Here is a 22,844-nt window from a genome sequence, read left to right as displayed (position 1 = left end):
ACAATGGGGACCATGAGCATTTCTCAGAGAGGTGAGGTTAGTTTTCTTCCAGGCTCTGAAGTTTACCAAGAAGAGGGCACGAAAACCCCAAGACTACCAACTTGCCAGGAAGATTATCTGCAGAAGGAAAAACTGGAAGCACTTTCAAAAATAGTACAATTGAAAACAAAAGCCAGAAACAATGAAGACACGGAAAAAGGAGAAAAGGAGAAGGGAAGGAGGGAGGGAGAGAAGGAGAGAGGAATGGAGGAGAGGACAGGAGAGAGAGAGCTCTAGAAATAATTGCAATGAGTAATAAGTAAATTACTCTTATGTTAATGACATGCCAAAGTGTTCCGTTTTTATGTGAAAGCAAATAACTATGAAGTATCTTCAACATAAACACTGATTAAAGGAGATTAAATGTCTTGGGAAGAAATGTCATAACATTACACAGTGTCAGTTTGCGGTGTTCTCAAAATGTTAATGACCTCCAGCTTCAGCTGCTTCCATTACCATGGATCTCAGGGGAGAGAAACCTCAGCTGCAGGGCTCCCGGAGGAGCGCAGAGCATCCTCCCTTCTCCTCGCTGTTAATAGATAAAATTTCACTGAAAATGATTCCGTGACATTTGGCCATAATTCAGAAGGGGCTACACTTTTGAAAAAAGAATTTTCCTTTTACCAGAGAGTACCTGAGTTTATCTTACCATTTCAATAATGTTCCAGACCTGATTCAGTCAGTCTTCAATACTCTTTGGAATAATAGTTTTCTATTCTCTAACAGTGACATTTCCCCGGCAACGGTAGCATCTGTGGAAAATTTAGGAAGTGAGAGTTCATCATTTTACAAACGAATTCTGGAAAAAAACGTGGGTCATGACAAATTTATAACTACGCATTTTACCAGGACTGATTGCAGAATTCTTCATGAAGTGTTAATTGAGAGTGTACGCTGAGTGGCCACGCCCCCTCATTTACTTTAATGAAAATCATTAGTATTTCCCATCTCCACCATTATTTTTGCCTCCAAGCCAGATAAGATAGGCTAACCCTCTGTGGTCACTTTATGGATTAGTCATTCTCTCCCACCTCTTCTACTGACCCAGTTTCTCGCCCACAGTCAGGACATGTGCCTTCCCATCTAACTGGCAACACTTTCGAAAAGAGGAAGCTAACGTGCATCTGTCTGTTGCCTCACAATATATACGTCTTTGTGCTTCCGCAGTGCATACAGACGTTTGTGGTTGGTGCAATTTTGTCTGCATTTATTCAACAAATGCTTATTAAGCACAAACCCTCTAATCAGTCGCTTCTTTCAAGAAATTTCTAACATCTGGAGTGGGGCAGGGGTGACAGAAAGAACAATATGGGACAATATAAATAGGCCACTGCTAGGGTCCAATTAGAGTGCTCGGTAATTAACAGGAAGAAGTGAAGTTTCTCAGCTGGAGAAATCAGAGAAAACGTCAGGACAGGAGGGTTACACAAAATTAACCCTGCACATTTTGACAGAATGTTGACAGAGATGGATTGGATAAAGCATTTTATCTGCCCTATCCAAGCAGCCACTAGCCACATGTGGCTATTTATTTATTTATTTATTTTTCTGCTTTATCTCCCCAAATCTCCCCAGTACATAGTTGTGTATCTTAGTTGCGGGTCCTTCAAGTTGTGGCATGGCTATTTAAATTTAAATTAAGTACACTGAAATAAAGTTAAAAATTCAGTCACACTGGCCACATTTCAAGTGTTCAATAGTCACTGTGGCTAGTGGCTACCACAGTGGACAGAGTAGAAGAACATTTCCATCACTTCAGAAAATTCTACTGGGCAGCTCTGTTCGAAGCTCAAGAAATGGGATGACCATACATGGGGAACTGCAGGTGTTTTAGAGATGTTTGGGGACCGATGGACACCCTACAATTTGCTGGAACATAAAGTGGAAATAAAATAGTAGTGGAAGATAAGACTGGAAAGAGAGTTTGGAATTCAATTTTAGTGACTCTTGGATACATTCATCTGGAGTCAGGGCTTTATTTGGAACAGAGGACTGAGATTTAGAAGGATTAATCTTTGGCACCTTGTAAAATGATGACCTGGAAAAGCAATTAACAAGGAGTCCTCAACCATGGCTGCACATTAGAATCACCCAGGAGAATTTTTAAAACCCCAATGTCCAGGCCACATCCCAGATAAATTAAATCAGAATCATGGGGGGGTGAGACTCATACATCAGTATTTTTTAGATCTCCCCAAGTGATTTCAATGTGCAAAGGTATTTAGGGACAGCTGCTGTTTTTATGTGCTCAGCATCGTGTCTCCCAATTCTGTCTACAATAACCTCTTTCCTCTGATGAACTTCCCCTTATACTTTCTACCCATTCCTGGCAGAGTTGCCAATCATAATAAGCTGATTCCCTGGTCACAAGAAGTGGCCTTGGAACCAAATCGTAACAAATCACAGTACCCCAGTAATGCTGGCTGTGGTGGCTGGCCTGGATTTAGACTACAATCCAAGTCAGGCAAGCGAGAGCCTGTCCTGGGATTTTCCATACATATTCCTGGTTATAAAGGCTCTATGTTTCATCTAGGAAGTCACTAAACTGGGATGGTGTTAGCCTGAAAATCTCTGTGAATGTCTTCCTCCCGTCACCACCATCACTCCAGTGCAAGGTAGAAAGCCATCCACACAAGAAAACTACAAAATTCACAGGTACAAGCACAGCTAAAAGATTCGAGAGTAGGGGTGCCAGTGAAGAGAGACACGGAAGACATGATGACACAGTCTGGGTTCTTGGTGAAGTCCTTGAGGCCAGCTCCCCCTCTGGATTTCCCAGTTATATAAGTCAAGAAATTACCAACTACTCTTCCCCCCGCCTTTTGCTTAAATCTGTTTAAGATCAGTTTTGATCACTTTTAAGAGTAAAAAATATATATACGTGTAGAACATAGCTTTGTAGAAGACATTTGATGGCAGAACCCTCTTTCTTAGAACACCTATTAACAACTTATGGAACACTAATCATCTTTCAACAGTGCTATAAAGGATTACTGAAATGTGAGGGCCCTCTCTGAGAATGGTAACCATGGTAAAACTCACTCGTAAACCAAGAGCAAAAGACAACAAATTGACTTAAGTTAATAGAACCAAAGAGCAAGAAGGAGAATGTGTGAGAGCACTGAGCTACCTAAAAGGTGAACAGGAAAGGGAAGTGAGCCCTGAGGAGGAAGCGAGGGACGGGCAGGAAAAGGAGTTCTGCTGTTCCCTTTATCTGACCATACTGTCTTGAGTTTGATATGAATACAAACTTGACCTGTCTTGGCTGTGTGGTTCTCCCTCTAGGGGTACTCAAGTAGTCTCAGTCTTGCTCCATTCTGAAGGAGTGCTGTCTTGGGTCAAGGCTAAGAGCCACTTAGGCTACTGTACTAAAGGGTGGAGGATGAGAGTAAAGAACAAAAAATGTCAAAGCCCACGTGTCCATGTAGTATATTCTTCTTAGCTTTTGTCTCAGACAAGTATCCCACTTTGGATTGCTTCTTTCTTGGTAACCCCATGAAGCATATTAATTAAGATGAGCCCACGGTCACCACCAATTCAAAGGAGCCATCTCCCCAGCTGATGGGCCTCATACAGCCTTGGCTAGAGGACTTTAGCCTGTGACCAAACCAATGTGTATATCTAAGGTAAGGGACTGAAATGACCAACTTTTAGTCCAAGACTGGGAGGACAGACAAAAATTTCCTACAGCCCATGCACACCCCAGCCCCGTTCACTACCCCAAAAGCCCCTGTCACATAGCTCCCTTTTGAATCAGTTTAAAGGACTGATCAGGACTGAGGATCACAGCCAGTTCTTGATCTCTTTCCATCTGGAAAGCACAACCAACGACCTACTCAGCTCTTTGGCCCAGCCATCCCCGGATACAAATTAATAAGGGCTTGTTGTGTTCTGTGTTAATGATTCATGACTGGAGGCCAGTGAAGCAGAGAAAGTATCAGAAGCAGTAAACATAATTGATTGAATGAGAAAAGTGAATGGGGATTAGATCTATTCACAGGAAGAGAAAATAAGGCCTTTGATGAAAGAAGACAATACCTGGTAGGGCAGGCATCCTTTCCACCCCTGCAATCCTTCCACTGCTGATATTTCCTGTCATTTTTACTTGGGGACTCAACCTTTACCTTACACCACCTCAGGCATTTTATGTAACTTAACTCAGGCAATTTTCAGATGCCAGTCTCTATAAGATGTGCTCTGTATTTTAAAGAAATTTTACAATATATTTCCATTTACAACGCTTTAAAATGTTGGCTTCTATGACACATGATTAAAAAAAATCTCTTCCCTGGTGGGACCTTGTTCAAGATGCCTTTTATAAGACCTCTTCCAGTTCTAACAGCGATTGGCCATATTTAAAAGGTGTGCATTTGTGTGAATGTGGAACAAAAGACTGAAAGGTAAGATCCTGAAGGTCAAAGTAGAAAACAGAGAGAATGTAAGGAATTTTGTTCTGTTGTTTTCATAAGCAGAAAAAAAAGTTTCATGCAAATCCCTTTGGCTTTGCAAAGTAAACATATTTGTGGAGAGGAAATTCAGGAGAGTGTCGGCGTTTGAGAAACTCGGCTGTCTCAATATTCACTGTGTCAATCACTCAATGACGCCTGGTTTCCACTGAGCCTCACAGGGTCCAGATCACCTGGCAAAGATAAAGAGAAGGCATGTGTTGTAAACAGTAACTGGCTACTTGACCACGAGGATTCCATACATTATCCCAAATCAGGATGGTTTTGTCAAAGCCACAGGGATTTAGATGCCCTCCTAGTGAGAAATATCTTACTATCAATCATTCATGAAAAAAAAGTATCCTACCCTAAACCCATGAACTTCAAACCTTCTTTTTAAAGTAGACAGATGTCCTATATGGAAATTAGATAAAAGATCCTGCAAATGGTAGGGAGAAATAGGGTCCTTCGTGTACTCTCTCTATTCCCTCCATAATCCTAGAGATTCCAGTGAGCAGGGTCTGAAATCCACTGTACCAAATTAGTTCCTGCATTAACTGCCTAGCAGGGCACCCCCTGGAGTTGTGCAGTATAGCAGCCCTGCCTGAATGGCCTGAAACAGCAAATAATTAATCAGAACCAGAAAGTTATTCTATCTTCCAGAGTTGCCTATAAAAATGCAAATGTTCCTGGGAGGAGAAACATCTTAAGTCATCATGGGGGATTATTCTATCGATTCAACTTGCATCTTGGAAGCCTAGCTGGCAGCAAAGCCCTGTAGGACTGGGCACAGATAATGGAGGTAAAGGAACCGAAACAGACATAACCAAGGAAAATTCTTTAGTTCCTGAGGTTGCATGGGACCCATCTCACAGGCTATCAATAGTTTTTAAAAAAGATAATTACAAAATGGCTAACATTTGAATGTATCCTGAGTGCTAGGTACTCCTCCAAGTATGACTTTATGTGTCAGTTCATTTTATGTATTTCTTTATGTATTAACTCATATATGTATTCCTTACAACAACTACATGATTTTTATACCCATATTACTGATAGGGAAACTGATGCATAGAGGAATTAAGACCATACAGCTAGTAAGGGGGAGAGGCAAGATCCAAATTTGTACAGTTTGGCTTTAGGACCTGTGATAACCTCACACATTGGTTCATCATGCAGAGAGATGGACAATTATTTCACTTCTCCCCCAGCACATCCAAAGAGTGGCTCCTCTTGACCTTTAACTCTCTAACCTCAGTGACCATCTTGAGTTTGTCTCATTAACCTAGAGGAAACAAGAACGATGGCTTATTGAGAGGAGACACGTCCTCCTATTTTCCACCTAAGTCCTAATCAGTTGAATAAGGATTCTGTTTAATTGAAGCCCAGTGTTTTCAGGTCTGCAGTGCACTTCAGCGAGGGTTGTGCTGTACAACTCCAGAAAATGGCACACACAGATATTGATTGAATATCATTTTCTGGTGCTGAATTGTGAAAACTGGTGACCCTGGGAGTTTGGCTTTTGCCCATATCATTAAAGCAAAGGACTTTATTCTGTGCCCCGCCCTGTATTTTCTACAGGGATGCTCCACATCAGCCACGACATAACCTGTCCTCTCTGACTCTCAAGGATGTGTCCGAGAGCCCTGTAATCTCCATGCCCTAAGACTGGAGGCTCTGCATCAGCATAGCTAGAGAGCTACGTGGAGGTGATCTGGAAAGTATCACATCACAATACTTCCTCACATAAAGGAGACTGTTGAAGATGAGAGAAGGGAATTACCCAAGATCACAGAGCTATTGGTAGAGAAACCAGAATTCGAATCCAAGCACACTGACACTGTGGTAAGGTTGTTTATTTATTTATTTATTTATTTATGGCTGTGAATTGATACTCTTAAAGACTGAATGTCATAAAATCATAATTAGTAACTTCTACACCTGGTCATATTGGGATAACAAGGATCAGACTTACCTACCCAAATTAAACAACTAAGAAATTGGATGAAATATATAAAACAAGTGTTCTGCATATTAGACAATAGGCAGCACAGGGTTATGAAGTAAATACTACCACAGCTCCAGCTTACAGCCTCAAAAGAGTTTCCAAGCCATGAAGGCGAGGGACATCCAAAAATAACCCAGCAGTCTTGTAGAATTGAGAGGATAAAGTTTAGAGTTAAGGGAAGCCAGAGCAGCTAGCAATTGTGGAGCAAAATACTGAAAAGCAAGAAAAGAGAGTTCCAGAGATATACAGAAGGGGTCCCTCCAAATTTTAGCTAAGCACTCATCAGCCCGCTCATGTGAGGAAACAAATGAGAAAAAGAACCCACTAGGATGGAGTAGGAAGAACAATAAGCATATCTCACGCAGGCCTAGGAATAATGTGAATTCCCACCAGACAGAACGGGAAGATCTCCTAATACATGGGGCACTGAGTACATTTCTCAGATGGACAGTGCCTCAGCACTGAGGACAAGTCAACCCTAGCCTTAAAGTTGCTCTGAACTGATCCTAGCAAACCTCATATGTAAGCTTGAAATGATCTAACTGATTCCAAGTAAAACTAACTGAAAAGAGATACAACAAAATTAAGCACCAAATAATAGAAAATTCACAATGTCTGGTATCGAATAAAAAATTGTCAGACATGCAAAAAAGCAGAAAAATAGCACCCACAACCAAGAGAAAAATCAATCAATAAAGAGACCCAGAAATAAATAGAATTAGCAGATAAAAATACTAAAGAAACTATTAATCCACATGTTAAAGAAGTAGAAGAAATTATACATATGAGGAAAGAAATGGAAGAGATTAGTTTTAAAAGACTCAAATCAAACTTCTAAAGATGAAAAAGACAAATTCTGAAATAAAAATATACCCTGAATGAAATGAGCAACAGATTAGAGACTGCTGAAAAAAAGAGAAGTGAACTTGAAGATATAGTAAGAGAAATTAACATAGAGATTAAAAACACATGAAAGAAAAATTAACATAGCTCTAGTGGCATATGGGACAAATATCTAATAATCTAATATATGTGTGCTGAGATTTCCAGAAAGAAAGTAGAAACGGGTGGGAGGAGAAAAATATTTGAGAGCTATTGACCAAACTTGATGAAAAAATTAAACACACAGATCCAAAAAGCTCAACGAAGCCCAAGCAAAAGAACAAAAGAAACACGAAGAAAACCATGTAAAGGTACATCATAACCAATTTTTTTTTAAAGACTGAAAATAGTTAAGAGCAGCCAAAAGGAGAAAGGGTACATTATATACAGAGAAACAGAGAGAAGAATACAGCAAACTTCTCATCAAAAACTATACGTCAGAAGAAAACAGAGTGACTCGTTTACCATAATGAAAGAAAAACTGCTCACATATAATAGTCAGAAAAATATGTTTCGAAAGTGAAGTTTAAATAGAGACCTTTTCAAACAAAAGCAGAGAGAATTTATCTTCACTGGAACACCACTTTAAGAATGTTAAAGGAAATTCTTCAAACAAAAAGATATGATACAAGATGGTAATTTGAATCTACTCAAAAACATAAATATAAGGAAAATAGTAAATAAAAAACATATTTTTCCTCATTTTCTTCAATCCCTTTAAAGAGCATTTGCTGATTTTAAGCAAAAATAATTATTTTTGCGGGCTTTGTTACAAATGTCTAGGTAAAACATAGGACAACAATAGCAAAAAGGACTGGAGGAATAAAACGGAGGTGTACCGTTTTATGTTTCTTACACAATACATGAAATGATATAATATCATTTGAAAGTAGATGTTGATAAGTTACACTGTAAATTCTATAGCGATAGCTAGAAAAAATACATGGCTGATAAGCTAACAACAGAGTAAAAAGGAAACATTTTTTAAAACTCAATAAATCCACAAAAAGGCAAGGAAAGAGAAAGGGAAGAAATTAAGAACACATGTATCAAATAGAAAACAAATAGTAATGTGGTAGATGTAATGAAAAATCTTATAAATAATCACATTAACTCTAAACTGTCTAAACATTCCAATTAAAAAGCAGAGACTTTCAGATTGAATAAAAAAGCAAAATCTAGCTATATGCCCTCTAAAAGAAACTCACTTTAAATACAAAGACAAAAAGTAAAAGAATGGAAAAAGATGCATCATGCAAGATGCATCATACATCATGCAAATATTAGTAAAAAAATAAAGGAAATAACAGAGAAGTATATTGCAGAGGAAGGAATATTATCAGGGTCAGGACGGATACTCTATTCTAAAAAAGAATTCGATTCATCAAAATGACATAAAATTTCTATGAGTATGCACCTAATAACAGAGCTTTGCAATACAGGAGGCAAAAACTGAGAGAACTGAGAGGAGAAATTGCAAATGCACAACTATAGTTAACCATTTCAACATCCCTACTTCAATAACTGATAGAACAAGACACAGGAAACCAGTAACAATTTTGAAGACATGAACAAGACATCAAACCATATGATCAAAATGATATCTATAGAGCAGTTCAACAAATAACAGCAGAATAAATATTCATTTCAAATACATGTGAAACGTATACTGAAATATACCATAGTATGTAGCATGATACAATTCTAAATAAATTTTAAAAGATTGAAACTATGTAAAGTGTGGTTTCTAACCACAATAGAATTAAATTAGAAAATGACAGAAAGATATCTGAAAAAAATCCCCCAAATATTTGGAAGTTAAACAATACATTTATAAACACCTGTGAGTCAAAGAAGAAATAACAAGGGAAATCAGAAAATATTTTGAAATAAATAAAAGTTAAAACAGAATATTAAAATGTATGACATGCAGCTAAAGCAGGGCTTAGAGGAAATATTATAGCATTAAACACTAATGTAAGAAAAGCAGGTCTCAAATAACGATCAAAGTTTTCACATTAAGAAAAGAAAGCAAATGAGAACCAAAATAAGCTGAAGAAAGGAAAAACTGAAGACTAACATCCTTTATGAACATAGATGCAAAAATCCTTAGTAAATTATAAGCAAATGAATCCAATAATATACAAAAAGGGTAATATAATATGACCAAGTGGAATTTATTCTAGAAATACAAGGCTATTTCAATATTCACAAATAAACGTAATACACTACATCAAAAGTGTAAAAAAGAAATATGCCATCTCAATGGATGCCGAAAAAGAATTTGATAAGATTTAAAACATATCTTGATAAAAACTCTTATCAAACTGGAAATAGAAGAGAAATTCCTCGGTCTTGTAAAGGACATCTGTAAAAACCTGCAACTAAAGTCGTACTTATGAAAAACTAAATATTTCTCATAATAATTAGGAACAATATAAGGAAGTCTACTCACACCACTCTCCTTAAACTAACCCTGCTCATTTCATGCTAGAAATCCTAGCCATTGCAAGAAGGTAAGGAAAAGATACAAAAGGCATACAGATTCAAAAGGAAGAAAGAAAAATGTCTATACTCCAGACAACGTGATTCTTTTTATTTTTTAATTAAAAAAAATTTTTTTTCCTTCTTCTTCTCTCCAAAGCCCCCCAGTACACAGTTATATATTCTAGTTGTGAGTGCTTTTGGTTGTGTGATGTGGGATGCCGCCTCAGCATGGCCTGACGAACTGTGCCAGGAACTGAACAGGCAAAATCCTGGGCCGCCAAAGCAGAGCATGCCAACTTAACCACTCAGCCATAGGCTGGCCCCCACTGTGACTCTTTATGTATACAATCACAAGGAACCTACAAAAATATTACCAGAGCTAATAAGATTCAAGGTTAAGTCACAAATACCAATTGTATGTCTATAAACTAGGAACAATTGGAAACTACATTTTTTAAGTATATATTATTTATAAGCACACCTAGTATATAGATTTTGTTCCTAATATTGTTCTTCAGTAAAAGGAACTAAGGCTCATTATTCTAGGGCTTATTCTAGAAACCGGGATGAGAAATATACAAGACAAGCCTGGAACATCTCATGGTGCCTGAAAGTGAGGAAATGCTCGAAACAAAACAAAACAAAAAAATGCAATGACAGAAACAGGCAAAGGATCATAGGAGCCAAATGAAAGAGCTCCCACTGGGCAAAGCTGAAACAATTTGAGCAACAAAACAAATAGAATAGTATTGGATTTTAATCCAAAGTATAAGATAAATATCCATTTGTCCATATTGATATAAATAAATGGTTGAATAAATAGTCAAATCGGAGAGACGATACAAATCTCCTGTGCAGGAGAATTCCAAATAATTTTTGTAGATAACTCCACCCTCAGTGAAGTGAACTATAACTCCCCACTCCTTAAGTATGGATCGTGTAGAGTGACTCCTTTCTAAAAGGTGCAGTACAGAAAAAGGACAGAAGGAGAACTTCACAGTGAAGAAAACTGACAAACTCTACTAGAGTCAGGTGATTGAGATCATCATCGACAGTATTGTCGTGTCCATATATGTATCTTTGATATGATGTGATGAAAATGAACTTTACCTCTGTGATCTTCCTCCCAAACACCCATAACTCCAGGCTAATCATGAGAAAAATATCAGACAAATCTCAATTGGGGGATAGTCCACAAACTACATGACCTCTACCCCTCCAAACTGTCCAGGTCATCAAAAACAAGGGAAGTCTGAGAAACTGTCACAGCTAAAAGGAGCCTAAGGAGACATCACAACTAAATATAATGTGGCTTCCTGGATGGGATTCTGGAACAGAGAAAGAACATTAGGTTACAACTTAGGAAATCTGAATAAAGTATGGGCTTTAGTTAATAACAATGTAATAATATTGGTTTATTAACTATAACAAATAAACCATATTAATGTAATATTAATAATAGACATTGGGCCAGCCCTGGTTGCCTAGTGGTTAAGTTCAGCACACTCTACTTGAGTGGCCAGAGTTTGGTTCCCAGGCACGGACATAGACCACTCGTCAGTGGTCACGCTTGGCAGCAGCTCATATAGAAAATAGAGGAAGACTGGCCACAGATGTTAGCTCAAGGTGAATCTTCTTCAGCAAAAAAAGAGGAAGATTGGCATCAGATGTTAACTCGGGAAGAATCTTCCTCAGCAAAAAAATAAAAAATAAAAAAGTAATAATAGAGGAAAATGGGTGCTGAATATATGGGAACTCTCTGTACTATCTTCAATTATTCTTTAAATCAAAAACTGTTCTAAAAATAAAGTTTACTTTAAAATACCACTTGCAATAGCATCAAAAATATGAAATTTAACAAAATATGCATAAAAGTGATACACTATTGTTGAAAACATTGCTGAAAGCAATTAAAGCATACCCTAATAAACACAGAGATATAGTATGTGGATCAGAAGACTCAATATTTTTTCCAGCTTTACTGAGGTATAACTAACAAATAAAATTGTAAGATATTTAAAGTGTACAATGTGATGATTTGAGATACATACACATTGTGAACGGATTCCCTCCATCAAGTTAATTAGCATACCCATCACCTCACGTATTTACCTCTTTTCATGTGTGTGAGAACATTTAAGTTCTACTCTCTTAGCGAATTTCAATTAAACAATAGTGCTATCAACTGTAGTCACCATGTTATACTTTAGATCCTCAGACCTTATTTATCTTATAACTGAAAGCTTGTACCCTTCTACCAAGGGTACATTGTCTATTCATATCTTTTGCTAATTTTTTAATTGTTACTTGTTTTTCTACTATTGAATCATATGAATTCCTCATATATTTTGGATACTAATCTCTTATCAGATATGTAGTTTGCAAATATTTTCTCCTATTCCATAGATTGCCTTTTCATTTTCTTGAGTTTTCTTTGCTGTGCAGAAGTGCTTTAGTTTCATGCAGTCCCATTTGTTTATTGTTGCTTTTGTTGTCTTTGTTTTTGGTGTCAAACTCAAAAACTCATTGCCAAGACCCATGTCAAGCAGCTTACCCCCTATGCTTTCTTCCAGGAGTTTTATGGTTTCGGGTTTACTCAAGTATTTAATCCATGTTGAGTCGACTTTTGTCAGTGATGCAACATGTGGCTGTCCAGTTTTCCCAGCACCTTACTGAAGAGACTATCCTTTCCCCATTGCATATTCTTGGCTCCTTTGTCAAAAATTAATTGACCATATTTGCATGGGTTTATTTCTGGGCTCTCTATTCTGTTCCGTCAATCTGTCTGTTTTTATACCAATACCATACTGTTTTGATTACCATAGCTTTGTAATAGAGTTTTGAATCAGGAAGTGTGGCGCCTCCAGCTTCATTCCTCCCTCTCAAGATTGCTTTGGAACTCCGAAGTCTTTTGTGGTTCCATACACATTTTAGAATTGTTTTTTCTATTTCAGTGATACATGCCATTGGAACTTTGATAGGAATAGCATTGAATCTGTAGATTACTTTGGGTAGTAGGGACGTTTTAACAGTATTAATTCTTCTAATCCATGAACACAGAATATCTTTCTATTTATCTGTGTTCTCTTCAATTTCTTTCATAAATGTCTTTTTTTTTTCAGTGTACAGATCTTTTGCCTCCTTGGTTAAATTTATTCATAAGTATTTTATTCTTTTCGATGCTATTTTAACTGGAATTGTCTTCTTAATTTCTCTTTCTCATACTTTGCTCTTGGTGTATAGAAGTGCAATTGATTTTTGTATATTAATTTTGTATCCTGAAACTTTCCTGAAATCATTTATTGGTTCTAACATTTTTTGGTGGAAAGAAGACTCAATATTTTAAAGATAATTTCCCCCAACTAATATAGATTCAATGCAATCCCAATAAACTCTTATCAACCTTTTTTTGAGGGGGAAATTGACAATCTGATTATAAAATTTCTATAGACTAGCCAAAACTATTTGGGAAAAGAATAACAAAGTTGGAGGACATAGTCCATTGATTCCAAGATTTGCTTCACTACCTTTGCATTCAAAACAGCATGGTATGGTGTAAAAATAGACATGCTGGTGGATGGAACCAAACAGAGAATTTAGAGATAAACTCACATGTATATGGTCTATTGATTTTCAACAATGGTGACAAGGTAATTCAGTAGGGAAACGACAATCTTTTCAACAAATGGTGCTTGAACTATTGGACATCCAAGGTCAAAACAGCATAAATGTACTCCACCTTTATCTCACACCACATATAAAATATAACAAAAAATGCATTAAAGACCTACAAATTTAGAACTAATCCTACAAAACTTCTAGGAGGAAACAGAAGAAAATCTTTGTGACCTTGAATTAGGCCAAATTTCTTTATTCAGCACAAAAAACTGATAAATTGAACTTCATAGAAATAAAAACATTTATTTTTTAAAAGATATTTTTAAGAAAATTAAAAGACAATTCACAGGGGCTAGCCAGGTGGCATAGTGGTTACGTTCATGCATTCTGCTTTGGCAGCCTGGAGTTTGCAGTTCAGATCCTGGGCACAGACCTACACACTGCTCATCAAGCCATGCTGTGGCAGCATCCCATATACAAAGTAGAGGAAACTGACACGAATGTTGGTTCAGGGACCACCTTCCTCAAGCAAAAAAAAAGGCAATTCACAGAGTAGGAGAAAATATTTGCAAAATATAAATCTATTAAGTGACTGGTATCCAGAATATATAAAGAACTCTTACAACTTAATAACAAGAAAATAACCCACTTTTACAGTGAGTAAAAGATTTGAATAGAAAGCTCAGCAGAGAAGATATATACATGGCAATAAGCACAAGAAAAGACGTTCAATATGATTAACCATTAGCAAACGCGTGTTAAAACCACAATGAGACACTAACTACACACCCCCTACAATTGCTGAAATCACCAAGTATTTGAAAGAATGTGAGGCAATTCAAACCCTCATACACTGCACATGGGAACACTTTAGAAAACAGTTCGTCCACCTCTTATAAAGATAAATATGCTCTTACTCCATGACCCAGCAGTTCCTCTTTTGTATATTTACCCAGAGAACAGAAAGCACAGATCCATACAAAGATTTGTATGCAAATGTTCACAGCAGCTTCCTTCATAGTAGCCCAAATGGAAAGAATCCAAATATGCATCAGCTGAGTCGCAGATAAACAACACGCGATTACTCTTCTGCTCAACTATTAAAAAAACACAAGGTACAGATGTATGCAACAATATGGATGATTCTCAAAAGTATTACGTCAAGTAATGCAAAGACTATGCACTCTATGACTTCATTTTTTATTAAATTCCAGAAAAAGCAAAACTGTTATGATACTAAGCAAATCAGTGGTTGACTGGGGCCAGAAGGTTAGGAAATGGAATTGACTGCAAAAGGACAATTGGAAATTATGGTGTGATAGAAATGTCCTGTATAACGATCTCGGTGGTTTGTGCTACTATATAAATTGTCAAAATCCATCACATTGGACACAAAATTGGTGAATTTTATTGTATATAAATCAATAAAGCTTACCAAAAAATAAAAGGAAAAATGAATAAAAGGAAAAATATTTCTTTATCAAGGAGTTATACCCTTTCCAGAAATAGAAAACAAGAAATGAAGGAAAATTAAATATTTTAATGAGAAAATGAGATGATTATAAAAAATATTTTATGGTTTGTATAATGGTATGTGTATTAGTCAGGGTCCAGAGAAGCAGAACCAACAAGATGTGTGTGTGTGTGTGTGTGTGTGTGTGTGTGTATACATATGGAGAGAGATTTATTTTAGGAATTGGCTTATGGGATTTTGGAGGCTAGCAAGTCCAAAATCTGCAGAGTGGGCCAGCAGGCTGGAGACTCAGAGAAGAGCTGCAGTTCAAATCTGAAGGCAGTCTACTGGCAGAATACCCTCTTCTTCCAGAAAAGTCAATCTTTTCTCTTAAGGCCTTCAACTGATTGGATGAGGCCCACCCACATAACGGAGGGTAATATACTTTACTCAAAGTCTAGTGATTTAAATGTTAATCTCATCTTAAAAAATACCTTCACAGAAACATCTAGAATAATGTTTGACCAAATATCTGGGTACCATGGGCTAGCCAGGTTGACACATAACATTAACCATCACTGTATGTGGTCTACAAAGTTCTACTATACATATTATCTCACTTGTTCCTCATAATGAGCCAATGAGGTAGAAGTTACAACTTCTACCATATTTTGGGCAAGAAATCGAAGTTTCTAGAAATTAAATGACTCCCAATTTCTCATAGCTGGGAAGGGGCAGCTCTGGAATTCAGGGCAATTATGTTATTTCCAAGCTGCCTGCTCCTTCGACCACAGTACACTAGAGAGAGACAGTAAAAACAGGGGTTAAACATAGCCTTTGTTCCTTCTGAATTTTTCCCTGGCATTTCTCCAAGCCCAAGATATTTAAGGCTTATATAATTTTTCATATTGACTTTGAGAGTTAGGTAAAATCAATAATATATTTTATAAAGACTTACTTCACGTTCATCCCATGACAAGACGAAGTTAACAAACCAGCAGACCACTGATTAAATAGAGACAGAAAGAAATTAGCATCTGAAAAGGGAATTCCTACTTGCTTTCTCTTGCTCTTTATTTCAAAAACAGTATTATTAAAAGGGTGGGAGAAAGTCATGGGCTCCATAAAACCTGCTAACAGATGTAGGAAAGGGAAATGTAAGAAAAGAAAAAAATTTTACAAAAGGATAAACTATGGGTCATTCAAACTAATTTATTTAACTGGCATTTTCCCTCACCAACTGACGAATAACACATAAAACATAACTCGATAATTTTCTAAATTTTCAATTTAAAGGGACAGAAATTTCCCCCATTTCAGTGTAAATGGAAAGCTTATTCATTTCTATGTAATTTTAAATTCCTTTTGGAGTGACATAGAGTCATTTATTTAAGTACCATTAACATTTGTCCTTATATGGAAGATGGAAGAAATTCCTTAGGTATCACCTTTTCCCTCCCACTAGCTGGTTGGCTGACGTTGGAGACAGCAAGCTCAGCACCTTGGGTCTCCATCTGTAAGATTAATATAATATCGACTTCACAGAAGTGTTGGGGGAAAAGATGCATCAGTAAGCATGTGAGCATCGGAGCTCTGGCACCAAAGCACTGGTACCCGTGCCTTTGTGCTGTGTGCTCTCACCTCCTCACAAGGCCCACTCACGGCTACAGCCTCATTGCCCTCCATCCCAGCTCCAGCCTGATTCCTTTTTACCTGCCAAGGAAGTCAGTCTTTGCACTCCCACGTCAACAAGGCCTCCCAGACACACAACAGACGAAAGGAACCAGGCATCTTCCGCTCCTTCAACACCGCCTCTTAAAGGTGGATGGCATTTAAGAAATCTCAGAAAGCAACAGCACGATTGTTCATAGGTAGACAAGGATTTCTGTTTCCTGATGGGTCTACACAAGAATCTGTTATAAAGCAGAATGTTGACAGCCGGCTGGAAATGAGCATAGAGCCAAATGTTATCAACAATACCAACGCCAATAACCAGTGACCTGTTCTGGTGAGTGCTTGTTCAAGGCCAGGAGTGATGTCATTCAATCCTTACAGCCACTCAGCAAGGTAGCTATTACCATTCCTACTTTACAGAGAAGAAATTTGGTGGAGCTCAAAGAGGTTAAAGAACTTGTTTACAGCTGATAAAGCCAGGATTTGACCCCACGCGGAAGAGGAAGACCCTGAAAGTTTACTCATCAATTAGTACCTTGTGCACAAAATGAAAGGACTAATACAAGCTTCTCAAAAAGGATAATTGGAACAAGTTGTGCTGGAAGAGGATGTGATGAGTAGGGGAGCCTGACTCTAGCTTTCTCCTCCTGAGGCCCTGAGGCCCTGTCAAGGCGATAATTGGAGAGGTCTGAAGTGAAGTTAAGGCAGAGAGGGTACATGCTCTGAGATATAAGGATGTTTAGTTTCCCATCTTGGCACACTCCCCTCCCAAGAGACTCACATTTGACAAACAGCTTTCATTCCCTGCCATAGCTTTCCATCATATACAATCCTTATTATTAATAGGCATGTCCTTTATGCAAAGCTTTCTTTTAGAAATTGATTGGAGGTAGGTAGGTGAATGAGGCAGCAAGGACAAAACTCAGAAGAAAAGGTGGTAAGTGGGAGGATGGAGGCCAGGGAGAAAAAAAGAAATCAGAAATATATTCATAGTTGTTTGGAAAAAATGACTAAGTAAAATACGTGTGATCATTTGAGGCAGTCAGTCACTTTGACCTTCATGAGAAGAGCAGGATGATTCCACTTTTCTCCCACTCCAAGTCATTTTAAAGTGATCCATAAGGGTTCATGCCTACCAGAGGGTAGTGGGAGGCTGTAGTGGGAGCTATAATCTAAAAAGAGTTTCGGAGAGGTCAGCACACACTTTCTTTAAAGGATAGAGGTGGTGGACTCCAAGGAAAATGGGGTGGTTATTGTTTGACTCATTACGGTTATAGCATAAACAGATACGCTGGGGAAAATATCTTAAGGGAAAACTTAACAGGAACAAAATAATAACCTGCTGCATCTTTTTAAATCATCTCAGCGTTCTATTTTCTACTGAACTCCAGGGCTGGGGGGGTAGAGAGATGTTACAGTGGGGTAGACAGGGTACAGCAGCCCAAAGCAAGTCTTCTGCAGTGATCCAGACCATGTGAAGAAAGGATGGGCTATCTCATTTATTCACGGAATAAGAATATTCTCTCCTGCAGGATAAGCAAGGATGACCAGTTACGAGAGAAAAAACGACAAAAATGGAAGCTGATACTCATTGTAAAAGGTTTTCAAGTCAGAGAACAGGATTTTGTGATCTTCACCGTGTGCAAGGGCTTAAGAGCCTTCAATGCTCTTTAATGTAGAAAAAGAAGGCTCTCTTTGCCAAAAGGAACCTGTGCTAGTGTCCTGGGACTGCTGTCACTCAGTGCTGCAGACTGGGGGGCTTAGAATGACAGAAATTCATTACCTCACACTTCTGGAGGCCAGGCGCCTGGATCAAAGTGTTGGCAGGGCCACGCTCCCTCTGAAGCTGTAGGGAAGAATCCTGCCTTGTTTCTTCCTAGATCCTGGAAGAAGCCGTCAATCCTTAGCATCTCCTACCTTGCAGCGGCATCATTCCAGCCCCCGCCTCTGTCATCACAAGACGTTCTCCCTGTGTGTCTCTGGCTTCACAGGGCACTTTCCTCTTCTTATAAGGACAACAGTCATATTGCAGTAGGGGCCACCCTAAGGACCTCATCTTAAGTTGATTACATCTACAAAGAACTGATTTCACGCTAAGTTCTCATCCACAGATGCTGAGGGTTAAGACTTCAGCCTAGCTTATTGCGGAACCCCAGCTGCTGATGTTAATGCCTTCCACTCATTTGATCCTTCTCCAACGAGAAAACACCTGTGCTATGGCGCTGCCTCCCAGAGGAGCAGCCTTACATAGCGGGTGCGTGTGCAGTAGGAGGCGGGTAGGTGTTTAGGAAGGAAAGGCTGGACAAACGTCCAATAAGAGGAGACAGCGAGAGTCGGGTAGGCGAGAAACAGCAGGATGAAACCAAGAAATATTACCAATGTGGTGTTACTGAGTACAATACGCTCCCTTATCTGGGGTGAGGGGTATGCTCCAAGACCCCAGTGGATGCCTAAAACCACGGATAGTACCAAACCCTATGTATAATATGTTTTTTCCTATGCATACATATTTGAGGTGCAATAGCAAAACCAGCATGAATTTCTTCTTCCTTCCCCACAATTTCACAGATAGAAGATTCATTCTTACCAAAGATCTTAGCAACCACACCATACGATTTTTTTTCTTTCCTTATTAAGTTGAGAACTTTCACCTTTTCACTTAAAGGAAGCACTTTACGGCTTGTCTTTGGCATATCCAAATTACCAGCATCACTGCTCTAGTGCTTTGGGGCCATTATATAGTGAAGTAAGGGTTGCTTAAACACAAGCACTGTTGTACCTCAACGGTACCTGATAACCAAGATGACTGCTAAGTGACTAACCAGTAGGTGGTGTATACAGTGTGGATACACTGGACAAAGGGATGATTCATGTCCCAAGTAGGGTGGAGGAAGATTTCATCGTGCTAACAGGATGGCATGCAATTTAAAACTTACGAATTGTCTTTTTCTGGAATTTTCCATTTAATATTTTTGGGCCACAGTTGACTGAAGGTAATTGCAGATAGGGGTGGGGTGAGGGGGCTACCACACAAAAAAGAAAAGGGAGTGGGTAGCAGTGTCAAATTCCCAGTAAGGTCCAATGAGACAAGGTCTGAAAAACAACAGAAGAATAAGTACATTACTTTCTCTCAGATTTGGTGCTAAAGTGTGTAGTTTTAATGCAAATTTTACAGCATATTCTACCAAGGTTGAAATTTTTCCATTAAAATAAAGCCATGTGTATACTCCTGAAACCCACTCCAAAAGTTTTAAACTACATTATATTTCAGAAAAAATGGGCAGGAAATAATAAATTACCTAGACAAAGGCACTAAACTGTAAAGTATTTCAAAATAGATCTATTTTTTCAAAGATACGTATTAATTAAAATTAGCCTTACACATATTATCTCTTTTGAGAATATGACTGCTTCAATTGTTACAGATACTACTTCCACTCCAAATATATAGAGAAACACTTGGTAAATATTTCTAAAATACAAAACTAACCTTAAAGGAAATACGAGGCTCATAAGTGAAAGAGTAAATATAAGAGATGCCTCTGCCCGTGGGAAGAAAAGAACCCATCAGAGTCCAATAGAGATCTTCACCGAAAAAGGTTATCCCACAACATGAGACACGGAAATAAAACATTTAAAGAAAGCCAGGACCCTCAAATAGCTGTTTTCCATGATAAGGAGCCTAGAAGTGGCAAGGAAGCTGTAGTCTGTTCAAAACATTGGATAGGGAAAAGTTAAATTTCCCAAGAGAAATTAAAATTGTCTGTCTAATTAGGTGTGAAATCTAAATGTGTACTACCCAATTGGCCCAGGACACTCAATTTGGGAAGTGAATTTAAAAAAACATACTAATCCTAGATCAATGGAAACTAGTATTTCTCACAGAAGTAAACAGATAAACAACCAAAGATAATACTTGGTAAAGAACCCAGATCACGTACGACTCCCGCAGATAAATAATTGTGAAGGTGACCTAACTTTAAGAAATTATAAACCATACAAGTCACTATGAGAAAGCTGGCAAATTCAAGAGGATAATTAGCATGCTAATTAATGGTACATTGAAATAATACAAAAAGACTCCAAAATAAATGTATTTAAGTAACTAAAAACATAAGAATTTCAGGGGCCGGCCCTATGGCCGAGTGGTTAAGTTCACGTGCTCCGCTTCGGTGGCCCAGGGTTTCGCAGGTTTGGATCCTGGGCACGGACATGGCACCGCTCATCAGACCACGCTGAGGTGGCATCTGACATAGCACAAGCAGAGGCACTCACAACTAGAATCTACGACTATGTTCTGGGGGGCTTTGGGGAAAAGAATCAAAGAAAAACAAGGAAAAGAAGATTGGCAATGGTTGCTAGCTCAGGTGCCAATCTTTAAACAAAAATAAAATGAAATAAGAGTTTGAAATAAAGCACTAACAAAATTAATGATGCTATTTTAAAAGGCTGATTAGAAAAAGATTTAAAAGATTCAAACATATTTCTAAAAATGAAAAAAACATTGTCACTAATATCTAAAATGCAAGAAATGGGTAAAACAGTGCATAAACATAGCCAAAAAGAAGACAAGTGAATTGGAAAATAGTTTGGAAAAATTACCCGGAGCAACAAAAAATAGAAAATACGAATGCAAAGTTAGAACATGGAGAGCAAATTGAGAAAGTCCAACATACTTCCAATAGGAGTGTCAGAAAGAAGAATAGATACTGGCAACGTAGAAATTTAAAGATAATAGTGGAGAACTTTTCAGAACAGAAGAGCAGTCCACAATTTAAGCAAATATAGTAAATCCTAAGCAGGATAAAAAAGTAAATTGCACCAAGGCATGTCAGAGTTAAATTTCAGAATACAAAACCAAAGAGAAAATCTTAAAAGTAACTTGGAGAAACAGAGATCACCTAAAAAGGCATGACAATTAGTGGGATTACAGATTTTACAGGAGCAAAACTAGAAACCACAAGACAATGGGAAAATATGTGTCAGTCTACATTTTTATAAAAGCTAAGTAATCATTCAAAAATAAGTTTTCAAACAAAAACAGAGAAGCAAAAAGAACAACAAAAGGGGCTGGCCCCATGGCCAAGTGGTTAAAGTTCTGCACGCTCTGCTTTGACAGTGGGGGTTCACAGGTTCGGATCCCGGGCACAGACGTACGCCACTTGTCAGCCATGCTGTGGCAGCAACCCATGTACAAAAGAGAGGAAGATTGGTACAGATGTTAGCTCAGGGCAAATCTTCCTCAGCAAAACAACAACAAAAACCCATGGTAAATAGAAGAGATAAACTAAGGTAGTCAAAATGAATCCAAATCAGTGATTGCAAGAAAGATAAATGAATGAATCTCAACCATTAAAAAACCGAGACTCTAAGATAGAATTAAAAAAAAAAACAGTTATTTGTTGTTTACACAAAACATACTTACTACACGACTACGCAGATTACATTTAATAAATAGGAAAAGATAAACAATACTAAAGGAACAAAAGTTACTGTTGCAATATTAATATCAGGCAGTAGAGATTTTAGGCAAAGCCGTATTAGAGATAAAGAAAGCAATCGTCACTTTTAATAGCATAGGGAGGCAGTTTCCCAGGAAGATGATCTTAAATGCACCTTATAACATTGCCTTTAAATATATAGAACAAAAATGAACAGAAATTCAAAAAGAAATATCCCCAATAATAGAGAATAAAATATTCTCTCAAATATAATTTTTATATAAATTAAACTTTTATTGATGTAAAACCCAGTTAGGGTTTCAAGATAGAAGTGATCTCCACTGTCATCTTATTTACACCACATTGGCCCATGAAACCACAGTTTAAAAAATCTCTCCCTATCACAAATTATAAATTTTTAAATAATAAAATTTAAATATAAATAAATAAGCTTTTTACTTTAAACTGCTTTTTTTTAAATAAAAATCTCCTTTTGTATAGTGCCATTCTGTATATAAAACACTGTCACAAATATTTCCGCTGAGAGAAAGTGGGTCACAAATTCACACTGAATGTCTGATAGCTAAGACTAAGCCTAGGGTTCATAACTGTAAAAATCAGTGTTCTTTCCATGGCTACTTGAAGGACTTGTTATAAAATAAAATCATTGATTTATTTATTTCATCCAGACTTATTATGTGTGTGTACTACTTAAAAAGTGCCTATGATGATGAATCAGACATACACAGACTATGTCCACCACCTTAAACATCGATTTCCTTGTCTTCCATTTGTGG

The 22,844-nt window shown here is 37.7% G+C and overlaps 1 long non-coding RNA gene across 4 annotated transcripts in view; it reads right to left on the bottom strand.

Annotated features, from left to right (window-relative positions):
• The window catches only part of LOC111771392 (uncharacterized), a 280,695-nt gene that overhangs the window by 141,102 nt on the left and 116,749 nt on the right, over positions 1 to 22,844 (bottom strand). Inside the window, exon 2 of one of the 4 annotated variants that reach the window (XR_011434324.1) lies at positions 689 to 791. The exons of the other annotated variants lie outside the window; for them this stretch is intronic. This is a non-coding gene — a long non-coding RNA (uncharacterized lncRNA). The remainder of the gene's footprint in view (positions 1 to 688; positions 792 to 22,844) is intronic. 4 annotated transcript variants of the gene reach the window in all.

This window comes from Equus caballus, chromosome 31 (assembly GCF_041296265.1).
Source record: "Equus caballus isolate H_3958 breed thoroughbred chromosome 31, TB-T2T, whole genome shotgun sequence".
Lineage (NCBI taxonomy): Eukaryota > Metazoa > Chordata > Mammalia > Perissodactyla > Equidae > Equus > Equus caballus.
Note: the sequence above shows the minus strand (reverse complement) of the source record. Positions and strands in the feature narration are given on the sequence as shown.